General features: G+C 36.9%; 1 long non-coding RNA gene across 1 annotated transcript; it reads left to right on the top strand.

The window, feature by feature from the left end:
* Positions 1 to 351: 351 nt before the first annotated feature.
* LOC143644786 (uncharacterized) lies at positions 352 to 9,129 on the top strand. Its single transcript, XR_013156871.1, has 3 exons — positions 352 to 477; positions 1,829 to 1,980; positions 8,956 to 9,129. It is a non-coding gene; the product is annotated as an uncharacterized LOC143644786 (long non-coding RNA).
* The last annotated feature ends 5,213 nt before the right edge of the window (positions 9,130 to 14,342 follow it).

Below are 14,342 nucleotides of genomic sequence, written 5' to 3' on the forward strand. Positions count from 1 at the left end.
TTCGGAAGTTTCATATAAATTCAAATTTTAATATCATTTCTATTACTTTGTATTTTTTTTCATAATGATAACATAAAACAAAGGCAAAGAATTTCTTTCTCACCAAGCTTTTATTATATGCCTCCCAACTCCTCTCTGGTTGGCCAATTTTGGAAAAGGTCGGAAAGCACCATTGCTAACTTCTAATACAGGCATTCTATCCCAATTAACTGAGGAAAGGGGACAAAAGAAAGGCCATTATGATTCAAATTAGCAAATGTGAATTAAGTTTCTGCAAATAGGATTTGAATAAATTTATTTGGCTGGTTATTCTCCATTTACCCTTCTCCCTCCAGCCCATCCACTTTTTCCCATTTTCCTGCTCCCTGGAGGAGAGTGACCGGATCCTTCTTGACAGCCTCAACCTAGTTTCCTGCCCTCTTGTTTGCTGCTGAGTTTGACCGATGAGGAGCATTAACAGATAGTGCTTCTACTTAGGTACCAGAATCCTATTTCCTTGCCTATGACACAGTTCTATAAGGTCGCTGTGGGGCTCCAGTAACGCCCATGCCTCCCTGTTGCTCTGAGGGCTTTCTACAGTTGTTAATCTCTGAATTCTCTAACATACCTTATTGATTTCCTTAACCCTGCCCACGCTTTTATAAATATTGCTCTATTAAATTATCTTCAGAATCCCTGCTAAGTGTGTCTGTTCCCTGCCAGGACCTTGATTGACACAGTTGGTCTGAGTTTTCAGTCTTGCTTATAATTAACATAAAGCTCTGAGTCATAATATTATCAATCACTGTGTGTTCAGGGAATGGCAAGTAGTCTAAAGTACAGTGATTTCCAAATACCTGTCATGGTCATACACGGCTGCCAATCTATGACAAAGTCATCATTGTTACAATGATAAATTAAAAATACCTGGCAGAGTAATGTGAAGTGTTTCCATAGATGTGTTTCATTCAGCGATGGAAAGAAACATCCCTTACGAGATAAGGGTGATGTTAAATGGTAATTTTGTGTTTTCTTAATTTAGAAAAATTAAAGCATTTAGAACATTACTTTAGACACTTACTTAATATATATAATGTTTTATTAGTCTGTGAAATCCTTAATTCTAAAAGTCTCCTGACTGGTGGAGGAAATGGTATAAGTGTTTGTAAATGGAACTGGAAGAATAAGTTGGTTCCAGATTGTGAAGAATTCTGTGCTAAGGAATTGAAGCTGCTTTCAATTGGCACAGAGAAACTATTGACACTATTTGAGTGTGAGAATGACAATCTCTGTGTTGTTAAGCAATTTAGAGAATTAATTGTAGCCAGCTGGGACAATCTAGTGGCGAACCACTGGAAAGATATGGTCATAGTCCAGGTCAGAAAATGAGTCAAGGAAGTGAGAGTGGAAACATTTAGGGTCGTGAGAGAATGGTGGTCAGATTTGGAAATTTTCTGAGTCATTAGATCTTGATAATCTATTGGATGTTGGAAATAAAGGAGAAGGAGGAGCCAAAGATTACTGTGCATTTCCTAGTTTAAGTGGTTAGGTGAAATCTCTTTACCTTTGGATTAGAATTTGGATTAGTGTTGATTTGAATTGATGTCAGAAATTGGGCAAGAGAAAAAATAAAAACACACAGCAGAACACTGGTTCAGCAGAAAGTCTTATAAACTTGTTTTTAAATCCCAGAATACTACTGTCACCCTCACATTCTGTGTGATCCTATAGTGGATTGAATTATGTACACCAATATTGACATGTTCTTAATCTTAGTTACATTCCAGTGGGTGTAACTCCATTGTGAATAGGTTCTCCTGATGATGTTTCTTTGTTTGTTTTAATTAAGGTGTGGCTTAGTTGAATGAGGGGGTCTTAGTCTGGATTCCTGGACCCTTCAAAACGACAAAGAAAACCAAAGCCAGAGTGAGAGAAAGCCACAGGGAGGGGCCGGAAGCCAGACTGACACCTGGAAGAGAAAGGAGGAGGGGACATCGCCAGGTGATGGGAAAGCTATCCAGGGATTGCCAGAATGCTGCCAACACTGGGAGAAGGCAAACTTTCTTCCCTCCAAAATGATGGGCCAATAAATTCCCATTGTTTAAACCAACCATTGGGTAGTATTTGTCCGAACAGTTCAGCAAAACTGAGACAAAACCCTTGGATTAGACTATTAGATAATAGAATACATAATTCATGAATACTATGTTGTTCCAGCCGGTTATAACAGGGTTTCAGCAGACCTTCGGGAGATTTGTTTCAGCAGAGTCTCCCCAGAGTTGGTCACCAACAGTGATTAGGGGAGGAGACCTTTAATTTCTGTGCTTAAGGCTTCATTCATTCTTTTCCCTAAGGGAGGGCATCCCTGATCCCTGGGTTGCCACATATGTTATCTCTGGAAGATATCTAGATTGCATAAGAGAGGTAGTTTATTTAAAGCATCGACTAAATTATGCAAAAGAAAGAATTTAAACAGAATTTCTCCCTTACTTTAAGTAATCCCCCATAATCTGAGTTTTTAACTTGATACTTTTTTTTTTTATTAATTAAAAAAAGAATTAACAAAACAATTAGAAATCATTCCAATCTACATGTACAATCAGTAATTCTTAATAACATCACATAGTTGCATATTCATCGTTTCTTAGTACATTTGCATCGATTTAGAAAAAGAAATAAAAAGACAACAGAATAAGAATTAAAACAATAATAGAAAGAAAAAAAACAAAAAAAACAAAAACAAAAAACCTATACCTCACATGCAGCTTCATTCAGTGTTTTAACATAATTGCATTACAATTGGGTAGTATTGTGCTGTCCATTTCTGAGTTTTTATATCCAGTCCCGTTGTACAGTCTGTATCCCTTCATCTCCAATTATCCCTTCTCTTTTTTTTTTTTTTTTAATTAACGGAAAAAAAGAAATTAACCCAACATTTAGAGATCATACCATTCTACACATGCAATCATTAATTCTTAACATCATCACATAGATGCATGATCATCATTTCTTAGTACATTTGCATTGGTTTAGAAGAACTAGCAACATAACCGAAAAAGATATAGAATGTTAATATAGAGAAAAAAAATAAAAGTAATAATAGTAAAATCAAAACAAAACAACACAAAACAAAACAAAAACCTATAGCTCAGATGCAGCTTCATTCAGTGTTTTAACATGATTACTTTACAATTAGGTATTATTGTGCTGTCCATTTTTGAGCTTTTGTATCTAGTCCTGTTGCACAGTCTGTATCCCTTCAGCTTCAATTACCCATTGTCTTACCCTGTTTCTAACTCCTGCTGAACTCTGTTACCAATGACATAGTTCAAGTTTATTCTCGAATGTCCGTTCACATCAGTGGGACCATACAGTATTTGTCCTTTAGTTTTTGGCTGGATTCACTCAGCATAATATTCTCTAGGTCCATCCATGTTATTACATGGTTCATAAGTTTATCTTGTCTTAAAGCTGCATAATATTCCATCGTATGTATATACCACAGTTTGTTTAGCCACTCTTCTGTTGATGGAGATTTTGGCTGTTTCCATCTCTTTGCAATTGTAAATAATGCTGCTATAAACATTGGTGTGCAAATGTCCGTTTGTGTCTTTGCCCTTAAGTCCTTTGAGTAGATACCTAGCAATGGTATTGCTGGGTCGTATGGCAATTCTATATTCAGCTTTTTGAGGAACCGCCAAACTGCCTTCCACAGTGGTTGCACCATTTGACATTCCCACCAACAGTGGATAAGTGTGCATCTTTCTCCGCATCCTCTCCAGCACTTGTCATTTTCTGTTTTGTTGATAATGGCCATTCTGGTGGGTGTGAGATGATATCTCATTGTGGTTTTGATTTGCATTTCTCTAATGGCCAGGGACATTGAGCATCTCTTCATGTGCCTCTTGGCCATCCGTATTTCCTCTCCTGAGAGGTGTCTGTTCAAGTCTTTTTCCCATTTTGTAATTGGGTTGGCTGTCTTTTTGTTGTTGAGATGAACAATCTCTTTATAAATTCTGGATACTAGACCTTTATCTGATATATCATTTCCAAATATTGTCTCCCATTGTGAAGGCTGTCTTTCTACTTTCTTGATGAAGTTCTTTGATGCACAAAAGTGTTTAATTTTGAGGAGTTCCCATTTATTTATTTCCTTCTTCAGTGCTCTTGCTTTAGGTTTAAGGTCCATAAAACCGCCTCCAGTTGTAAGATCCATAAGATATCTCCCTACATTTTCCTCTAACTGTTTTATGGTCTTAGACCTAATGTTTAGATCTTTGATCCATTTTGAGTTAACTTTTGTATAGGGTGTGAGAGATGGGTCTTCTTTCATTCTTTTGCATATGGATATCCAGTTCTCTAGGCACCATTTATTGAAGAGACTGCTCTGTCCCAGGTGAGTTGGCTTGACTGCCTTATCAAAGATCAAATGTCCATAGATGAGAAGGTCTATATCTGAGCACTCTATTCGATTCCATTGGTCGATATATCTATCTTTATGCCAATACCATGCTGTTTTGACCACTGTGGCTTCATAATATGCCTTAAAGTCAGGCAGCGCGAGACCTCCAGCTTCGTTTTTTTTCCTCAAGATGTTTTTAGCAATTCGGGGCACCCTGCCCTTCCAGATAAATTTGCTTATTGGTTTTTCTATTTCTGAAAAATAAGTTGTTGGGATTTTGATTGGTATTGCATTGAATCTGTAAATCAATTTAGGTAGGATTGACATCTTAACTATATTTAGTCTTCCAATCCATGAACACGGTATGCCCTTCCATCTATTTAGGTCTTCTGTGATTTCTTTTAGCAGTTTTTTGTAGTTTTCTTTATATAGGTTTTTTGTCTCTTTAGTTAAATTTATTCCTAGGTATTTTATTCTTTTAGTTGCAATTGTAAATGGGATTCGTTTCTTGATTTCCCCCTCAGCTTGTTCATTACTAGTGTATAGAAATGCTACAGATTTTTGAATGTTGATCTTGTAACCTGCTACTTTGCTGTACTCATTTATTAGCTCTAGTAGTTTTGTTGTGGATTTTTCCGGGTTTTCGACGTATAGTATCATATCGTCTGCAAACAGTGATAGTTTTACTTCTTCCTTTCCAATTTTGATGCCTTGTATTTCTTTTTCTTGTCTAATTGCTCTGGCTAGAACCTCCAACACAATGTTGAATAATAGTGGTGATAGTGGACATCCTTGTCTTGTTCCTGATCTTAGGGGGAAAGTTTTCAATTTTTCCCCATTGAGGATGATATTAGCTGTGGGTTTTTCATATATTCCCTCTATCATTTTAAGGAAGTTCCCTTGTATTCCTATCTTTTGAAGTGTTTTCAACAGGAAAGGATGTTGAATCTTGTCGAATGCCTTCTCTGCATCAATTGAGATGATCATGTGATTTTTCTGCTTTGATTTGTTGATATGGTGTATTACATTAATTGATTTTCTTATGTTGAACCATCCTTGCATACCTGGGATGAATCCTACTTGGTCATGATGTATAATTCTTTTAACGTGCTGTTGGATACGATTTGCTAGAATTTTATTGAGGATTTTTGCATCTGTATTCATTAGAGAGATTGGTCTGTAGTTTTCTTTTTTTGTAATATCTTTGCCTGGTTTTGGTATGAGGGTGATGTTGGCTTCATAGAATGAATTAGGTAGTTTTCCCTCCACTTCGATTTTTTTGAAGAGTTTGAAGAGAATTGGTACTAATTCTTTCTGGAACGTTTGGTAGAATTCACATGTGAAGCCATCTGGTCCTGGACTTTTCTTTTTAGGAAGCTTTTGAATGACTAATTCAATTTCTTTACTTGTGATTGGTTTGTTGAGGTCATCTATGTCTTCTTGAGTCAAAGTTGGTTGTTCATGTCTTTCCAGGAACCCGTCCATTTCCTCTAAATTGTTGTATTCATTAGCGTAAAGTTGTTCATAGTATCCTGTTATTACCTCCTTTATTTCTGTGAGGTCAGTAGTTATGTCTCCTCTTCCATTTCTGATCTTATTTATTTGCATCCTCTCTCTTCTTCTTTTTGTCAATCTTGCTAAGGGCCCATCAATCTTATTGATTTTCTCATAGAACCAACTTCTGGCTTTATTGATTTTCTCTATTGTTTTCATGTTTTCAATTTCATTTATTTGTGCTCTAATCTTTGTTATTTCTCTCCTTTTGCTTGCTTTGGGGTTAGCTTGCTGTTCTTTCTCCAGTTCTTCCAAATGGATAGTTAATTCCTGAATTTTTGCCTTTTCTTCTTTTCTGATATAGGCATTTAGAGCAATAAATTTCCCTCTTAGCACTGCCTTTACTGCGTCCCATACGTTTTGATATGTTGTGTTTTCATTTTCATTCGCCTCGAGGTATTTGCTAATTTCTCTTGCAATTTCTTCTTTGACCCAGTCGTTGTTTAGGAGTGTGTTGTTGAGCCTCCACGTATTTGTGAATTTTCTGGCACTCTGCCTATTATTGATTTCCAACATCATTCCTTTATGGTCCGAGAAAGTGTTGTGTAAGATTTCAATCTTTTTAAATTTGTTAAGGCTTGCTTTGTGACCCAGCATATGGTCTATCTTTGAGAATGATCCATGAGCACTTGAGAAAAAGGTGTATCCTGCTGTTGTGGGATGTAATGTCCTATAAATGTCTATTAAGTCTAGTTCATTTATAGTAATATTCAGATTCTCTATTTCTTTGTTGATCCTCTGTCTAGATATTCTGTCCCTTGATGAGAGTGGTGAGTTGAAGTCTCCAACTATTATGGTATATGAGTCTATTTCCCTTTTCAGTGTTTGCAGTATATTCCTCACGTATTTTGGGGCATTCTGATTCGGTGCGTAAATATTTATGATTGTTATGTCTTCTTGTTTAATTGTTCCTTTTATTAGTATATAGTGTCCTTCTTTGTCTCTTTTAACTGTTTTACATTTGAAGTCTAATTTGTTGGATATTAGTATAGCCACTCCTGCTCTTTTCTGGTTGTTATTTGCATGAAATATCTTTTCCCAACCTTTCACTTTCAACCTATGTTTATCTTTGGGTCTAAGATGTGTTTCCTGTAGACAGCATATCGAAGGATCCTGTTTTTTAATCCATTCTGCCAATCTATGTCTTTTGATTGGGGAATTCAGTCCATTGACATTTAGTGTTATTACTGTTTGGATAATATTTTCCTCTAACATTTTGCCTTTTGTATTATATATATCATATCTGATTTTCCTTCTTTCTACACTCTTTTCCATATCTCTCTCTTCTGTCTTTTTGTATCTGACTCTAGTGCTCCCTTTAGTATTTCTTGCAGAGCTGGTCTCTTGGTCACAAATTCTTTCAGTGACTTTTTGTCTGAGAATGTTTTAATTTCTCCCTCATTTTTGAAGGATAATTTTGCTGGATATAGGAGTCTTGGTTGGCAGTTTTTCTCTTTTAGTATTTTAAATATATCATCCCACTGTCTTCTAGCTTCCATGGTTTCTGCTGAGAAATCTATACAAAGTCTTATTGGGTTTCCCTTGTATGTAATGGATTGTTTTTCTCTTGCTGCTTTCAAGATCTTCTCTTTCTCTTTGACCTCTGACATTCTAACTAGTAAGTGTCTTGGAGAACGCCTATTTGGGTCTAATCTCTTTGGGGTGCGCTGCACTTCTTGGATCTGTAATTTTAGGTCTTTCATAAGAGTTGGGAAATTTTCAGTGATAATTTCTTCCATTAGTTTTTCTCCTCCTTTTCCCTTCTCTTCTCCTTCTGGGATACCCACAACACGTATATTTGTGCGGTTCATATTGTCCTTGAGTTCCCTGATACCCTGTTCAAATTTTTCCATTCTTTTCCCTATAGTTTCTGTTTCTTTTTGGAATTCAGATGTTCCATCCTCCAAATCACTAATTCTATCTTCTGTCTCTTTAAATCTATCATTGTAGCTATCCATTATTTTTTCTATGTTTGCTACTTTATCCTTCACTTCCATAAGTTCTGCAATTTGTTTTTTCAGTTTTTCTATTTCTTCTTTATGTTCAGCCCATGTTCTCTTCATGTCCTCCCTCAATTTATCGATTTCATTTTTGAAGAGGTTTTCCATTTCTGTTCGTATATTCAGCATTAGTTGTCTCAGCTCTTGTGTCTCATTTGAGCTATTGGTTTGTTCCTTTGACTGAGCCATATTCTCAATCTTTTGAGCGTGGACAGTTATCTTCTGCTGCTGGCGTCTGGGCATTTATTCAGATTTCTCTTGGTGTTGGACCCAGCAAGGTTGTAATATTTTTCTGTGAAATCTCTGGGTTCTGTTTTTCTTATCCTGCCCAGTAGGTGGCGCTCGTGGCACCCGTTTGTCTGCGGGTCCCACCAGTAAAAGGTGCTGTGGGACCTTAAACTTTGGAAAACTCTCGCCGTCCTGGGGGTTCGCTAGCCGAAACGGCTTGAGCCGGCCCGGGGTCCGAACGCAGGGAGGGTTGCTGGTCGCCGCAGCCAGGGAAAGAGCCCGTCCGAATTTCCTAGTCGGCCCTGGGCAACAAGCGTGGCGGGAGGGCGCCAGCGGCAGTGGCCCGCCTGAAAGAGTGCACGTTCCCCGGGAGTCACGGGTTTGGAAGGGGCCTCCCCCACCCGTCACCGTTCTCCGCGGCCTGGGGGTTTCCGATCCAATTCTCTCAGTTGGTCCGGGGGCTGCGCGTGGTGTGGGCGCCAGCCGTCTTTGTTTCAGGGGACCGTCTCTCCAATTCTCCCAGCCGGCCCGGGAAGGGGGAAGGGAGTAACTCCGGCCGCTTGCCACCCCGCCCGGTAAGGCCCGCGCGCCTCGGCGATCTCACCCGAGCTGCTTCTCTCAGCCAGCCAGCCGTTCCAGGATGGGGTACGCTGTCTTTTTTATCTCTGTTGTGGCTTTGGGCGCTTTCTGTATCGTTTCTACTCCCCTAGTAGGTGTCCTGGAGAAGAAACTAAGATCCGCGCGTCTTACTAAGCCGCCATCTTCCAACTTGATACTTTTTTCATTTTACAGCCTTGAATTTCTGTTTCCAGAATCCTTCTTAAATATTTGAATTAATTCCATGGAAGAGGCTCCTCTGATGTTCATCATGTTAATATTTCCCAATGCATGCTCATCTGTTTTGAAAAAATCTATATATAAAAAGGAAGAACTGTGAAATTTTATATTAACATATTTTATCTTGAAACTCGATATCAATAAACCTTAATATTGTCTTAATATTATACACATATCTTTGGTGCAGTTGCATGTATTTGTATTGTAAGTAAATGGGAGGAAATTCCTAAGAAGATAATTTAGCTAAATAATTGAACTGAATTTATTTTTAAGATTTTATTTTTCTTTTACAACTGATGGTATTTTTCTAATGTACAAACCAGAGAGAAGAAAATATGAATCAGGCTCCCTCTTTACCTTTGAATTGGAACTTGGATTTCGTGTAGGAGAGGTCCGTAATAGTGTCTGGATATCTTTATTTTTTTTAACCCACAGTTATCAGTATATTACTATATGAGTACCTGCCAGGAAGAACTTTTTTTCTGGTTCAATAACTCCTTAAGTGTCTGTTGTTCCCATTTTCAAGTCTTTAGAACTTTTATGTGGATTCTTTCAGCACATTTTTTTCATTATTTCCCAGCCTTCTTTTTTTTCTGTATGGCTGAGGCTTCCAGACATATAACTTGAAATGTCCTAGGAGAATTTAGTATAAAAGACATAAAGGCAAGGAAATGGAAAGCAAAAAAAAAAAAAAAAAGTGCATATATAATACGTGTATATAGACATCTAAGCTCATTTAAAATTTTCCTTAAAAATATAAAGCTGAATCTAATTTTTCTTTATTAATACTCTCTCACTCAGTAGCAAATATGGTGTAAAATGTATCAAGAAACTTTCTTGTTAATAACTTCCAGAACTAATCTTAGTTCTTAGACTCTACTAGTCTGTTAATATCATTACTGTCAAGGAGTGTTTTCCCAAAGATTCCTAACATTTCAAAATAAACTAGCTAAAATAAGTCAAATAAGTGTTAAAACAAAATTCACAATATCACTGAGACAGTTTATGGGAATGTAAAAATTCTTTCTGGTAATGTTTTTATCAGTTAGTTACCAAATTTTAAATATAAAGGGAGGCTTTAAAGGGAATATCCCAACGTATTTGAGGAAAACACCCCATTTAAGAGGAGAAACAGGTGTTTGAAGTTGAGTGACCTTTCTAATAGTTTTTTCTCCTTTATTCTTTTGATTATGTTAATATTGATACAATTTTCTAACAGCTTATGTATCCTTATTTAAACTGGTCTAGTGGGTAAAAACTACCATTTATTATCTTAGAATATGTTATGCCTTAATCTTTCTCTAGTTGATGTAACTTTGGTATTCATTTGTTTTATTGATTTTGGACATAGAGCTGTATGCATCCAAACACCCTCACTGTCACAGGATTTGGGTAGCTCCTGGATCCATTTGGAGATTTTTCAATATTCCATGACCAGTTCTGTATGTCAGATAATGCCAAGAGTCCAGTAGATAAGATTACTGAGGACTAACAGGGTAGGAGAAAAGTAGTGATAAAAATAAAGGCAAACCACATACAATAACGGTTAAAGAAACTGAAAAAGGGATCAGGCTTCAATTAGAGATAAGAACAAAGTTGATTGGGTCGGGACCAAGGTAAAAAAGAATACAGGGGTAAGGAGGACATTGTCTGCATTTTATAACTTCATCTATGCTATGAGACCAAAGGAAGAGAGGATTATTATGTTGAAAACCTAAATTTTCTGTAGCACATAATCTAATGCAACCAGTCAGGATAGATCATTTAAACAACCCAAACACAGGGAGGCCAGAAAGGGAATGAGGACTTGTAATTCTTTATAGCCTAATGTAATGCCTGGATATATCCCAGAATATGTTGAGCAGATAATTAAAAGATATTAGCAAAGTCCTTTGAGAGATGGTAGAAAAAATATGGAACTATTAATGTTTACCGCTGGGGAAACCCCTGATAGTCTCAAACTTTAGGAACTCCCAAATCAATAGGCCAAGCCCTTAATCTTGAGGTTTGCTCTTGTGAAGCTTATTTATGAAGCAGAAAAGTTAAGGCTACCTATAGTTATGCCTAAGAATTAATGCCAAAGGCTCTCTTCTATTCCAAAGGCCCGCTTTTGTTGCTCAGATGTGGCTTCTCTCTCTAAGCCCAACTCTGCAAGTAAAATAGTTACCCTCCGCCATATGTGGGACATGACACCCAGGGGTGAAAGTCTCCCTGGCAACATGGGAAATGACTCCCAGGGATGAGCCTGGCCCTAGCACCCTGGGATCGACAGTGCCTTCCTGACCAAGAGAGGGAAAAGAATTGCAACAAATGAGGTATCTGTGGCTTAGAGACTTCAAATAGAGTCAAGAGGCTATTGCCAAATCCCAATCAAAACCATTCCTGCCAACCCTAAAGAACACAGAGGGCTTTATCCAAGATTCAACAAAGGTTCCATGCACTATAATTACTTTCCAGAAACCTACAACCTCAGATAGGTTCCTAGGCCAGAGAAGTCCTGAAACCAAAAGGGACCAGTTTCTCCAGAACATCAACCAGTTCCATCCCCCATCCCATATTATCAACACCAACATGAAAAAGTTAGAATGAGCATAACCCAAATACCTCTAAAGACTGGGGGAAAGATAAAAGAAGATGGTGGAGTTAAATCAAAGTAGATAGTTTCCGGGAGCCTGCCTATGCAAAAAAACAAAAAACGAAACAAAACAGAGTAGGTAAGACTTAACAAATGAGTATGAGTGTTGAATCATTATATTGATATTTCTTTTAGTCTCCAGTGTCTTGGAGCAGCCAGAAGGAAAAACCTAAAACTATGAAACTGTAATCCATACCATCCCTGAAATCTGTTCTATAACTAATTGTGGTATGCTTTGAAATTTATTGCTTTTTTGTATAGATGTTATATTTTGCAATAAAAATTAAAATTAAAAAAATAAAGGCAAGCTTTTAAAAAATTATACCACATTGAGAAAATTTACAGAGCATATACTTCCCTAAATAATAACATTATTAAAATGTTACAAAGTTAGGGATTGAAATTGATGATGTCATTTTAAGCATATAAAGAATGTTAAATTTTTTAAATAAAAGTTTTGATAGCCCAAAATTGTAAATTTTAAAGTACAATATTCTTAACTTTTGCTAGTTCCACCAAAGTTTTCTGTTCTTAGTTTTCAAAAAACAATGTGTATTTTATTTTATTCATTTAGTGAAAAAAAAAAACAATTTGGTGGTCATATCCTCTGTCAGATCTGGAGAATATCAGATAATATCTGCAATTCTGGCAAATAATAATGGCAAATGAGTCAACTGAAAACTCAGTTCTCCTTTAGCTCTTTGATATATCAAAGGATGTATATGCCTTTACTCAGTTTGTTTACAGATTACTGTAAAAAAGAAAAAAAAAGGTTTAATTTAATTTTAATAGGATGACTGAATGTCTCCACAGGGCATTTTAGGATCAGTTTATCTTTTATTGCTTATACTAGGTGCCAAATTTTCCCTCATGCTTCTCTACTTCTTAAAACCTGGAGTACACTAACACTCGAGTTCCAGCAGTACAAGTATATCAACTTCAAATCTCTCTGCTTCTTGCAGTCTGTAATCTCATTAATACATGATTGAGGAACACTCACTGTGAATATCAGTCTGATACCCAGATGATAGGAAGTTGGAAGAACTTTTGGCACAGCATTAGAGGAAATCTGCAACTGAAATTGCCAACAAAAAAATCTATTTTGAGAAAGCAGGTGTGTTTTGGAAACATAGTCATAAGACATTTGGCTAACTATGTTTAATTGTATTTATCTGGCATCTCTTTTATTAGGTAATCCAGGAAACCAACACCCACCTCATACACCTTCCATGGTAAATCCTTGGGAGTATCTGCTAACTGCCCAGCTTGCATTCTAAGCCTTTTTCCCTCCATCCCTCCCTTCTTCCCTCCCTCCCTCCCTCCCTTTCTCTCTTTATGTTTACTCATTTGCTTCTGTATCTGGAAAGGATAATACCAGATTTGCAGAATTCAAATATTCTCATATATGTAACAACTCAAAGAAGCGAATGTAACATTTTTTGTTTAGTATAGGAGCCTGGAGCAGTCAAAAGCATATGCAGTTTCTAAAAATTACTCACCACACCTCTAAATTAGATTAAACTAGTCTCTTTTCTATCTCATAACAGTCTTGTTCTTTTTTTCCTCAACCCACTTATGCCTAATGTTCCTTGCACCTGGAAGCACTGTCTTTCCTTCTGCTTCAGATGAAACACTTCCTTTTATGCTACAAAGCCCAAATCAAATCTCACATCTTCTATATGTCTTCCCTGACGACTCCAGCTGGAAGTGTTCTGTTTCACTTGCTTATTCCTATAACACTTGTGGTTGAATTGTTAATCTGTTGCCACAAGGATTCAATAACCCAGATTGATTGGGCAGGGTATCTTGTCCCCACAAAAGGACTAGAACACACAGGTCAATTACCTTTTCAAGTGGATGTGTGCATCTAAGCTCCAATTTAAGGCCTCTGAATGTGTGGAGTATTCATATTAGTTTTAATCTCCACAATACTTACTAAATTCCTTACAAAATGTAGGAATTCAAGATAATTAAGTGGAAAGACTGTGAACTTTCTTAGACTGTGAGACTTTTTTTTTCATTAAACTTTGACTTCCTGAAGAGCAAGGGGCTAAGCCTGTGAACCTTTGGTTCCCGGCATATTCACTGACACATAGCTGGTGTTCAGTGTTTGTTGAGCTTGAAGATATTTTGGAGTAAGTCAGACCTGTGTATAATTTCAGTGTTGCTTTTAACCTTACCTCAGGCAAACTATTTAACTCTCCTGAGTTAGTTCCTTCACCCATAAAGATGCAGTAATAATACTTATCATGAAGTTGTTTTAAAGATGCAATGAAATCATTTTTGTAAGGCACCGAGCACAGTGCCAGGTTTATCATCTGTGTCTTTCTTTCTTCTTTCTCTAATTAAGGAATTAGATTCTCTAATTATATGAATTGGTAGAAAGAGAGGAATGGAGAGGATATTCTAGCTATGAAAACTAGCAAAATGAAAATAATATGAGCAAGATGCATTTGGGAAATAGTTCATTCTTTCAACTAATACTTTTTGAACCCAAACAATACATCATGCCAGGTTCTACGGATATAACGGATAAAATAGAATCCGCCCAAGCCAAACCCAGTCTAAATCTGGGGTGATTTTTTATACAGCGATATTAACTAGAACTTTAGGTGATATCTGGGTGGAGGACTATTTAATTCTAGACCAGATGAAAAACCATGGTTTTATTGTACCCAGAAAAGCATGTACTAAAAGTTAGTGCATT

This window comes from Tamandua tetradactyla, chromosome 8 (assembly GCF_023851605.1).
Source record: "Tamandua tetradactyla isolate mTamTet1 chromosome 8, mTamTet1.pri, whole genome shotgun sequence".
Taxonomy (NCBI): domain Eukaryota; kingdom Metazoa; phylum Chordata; class Mammalia; order Pilosa; family Myrmecophagidae; genus Tamandua; species Tamandua tetradactyla.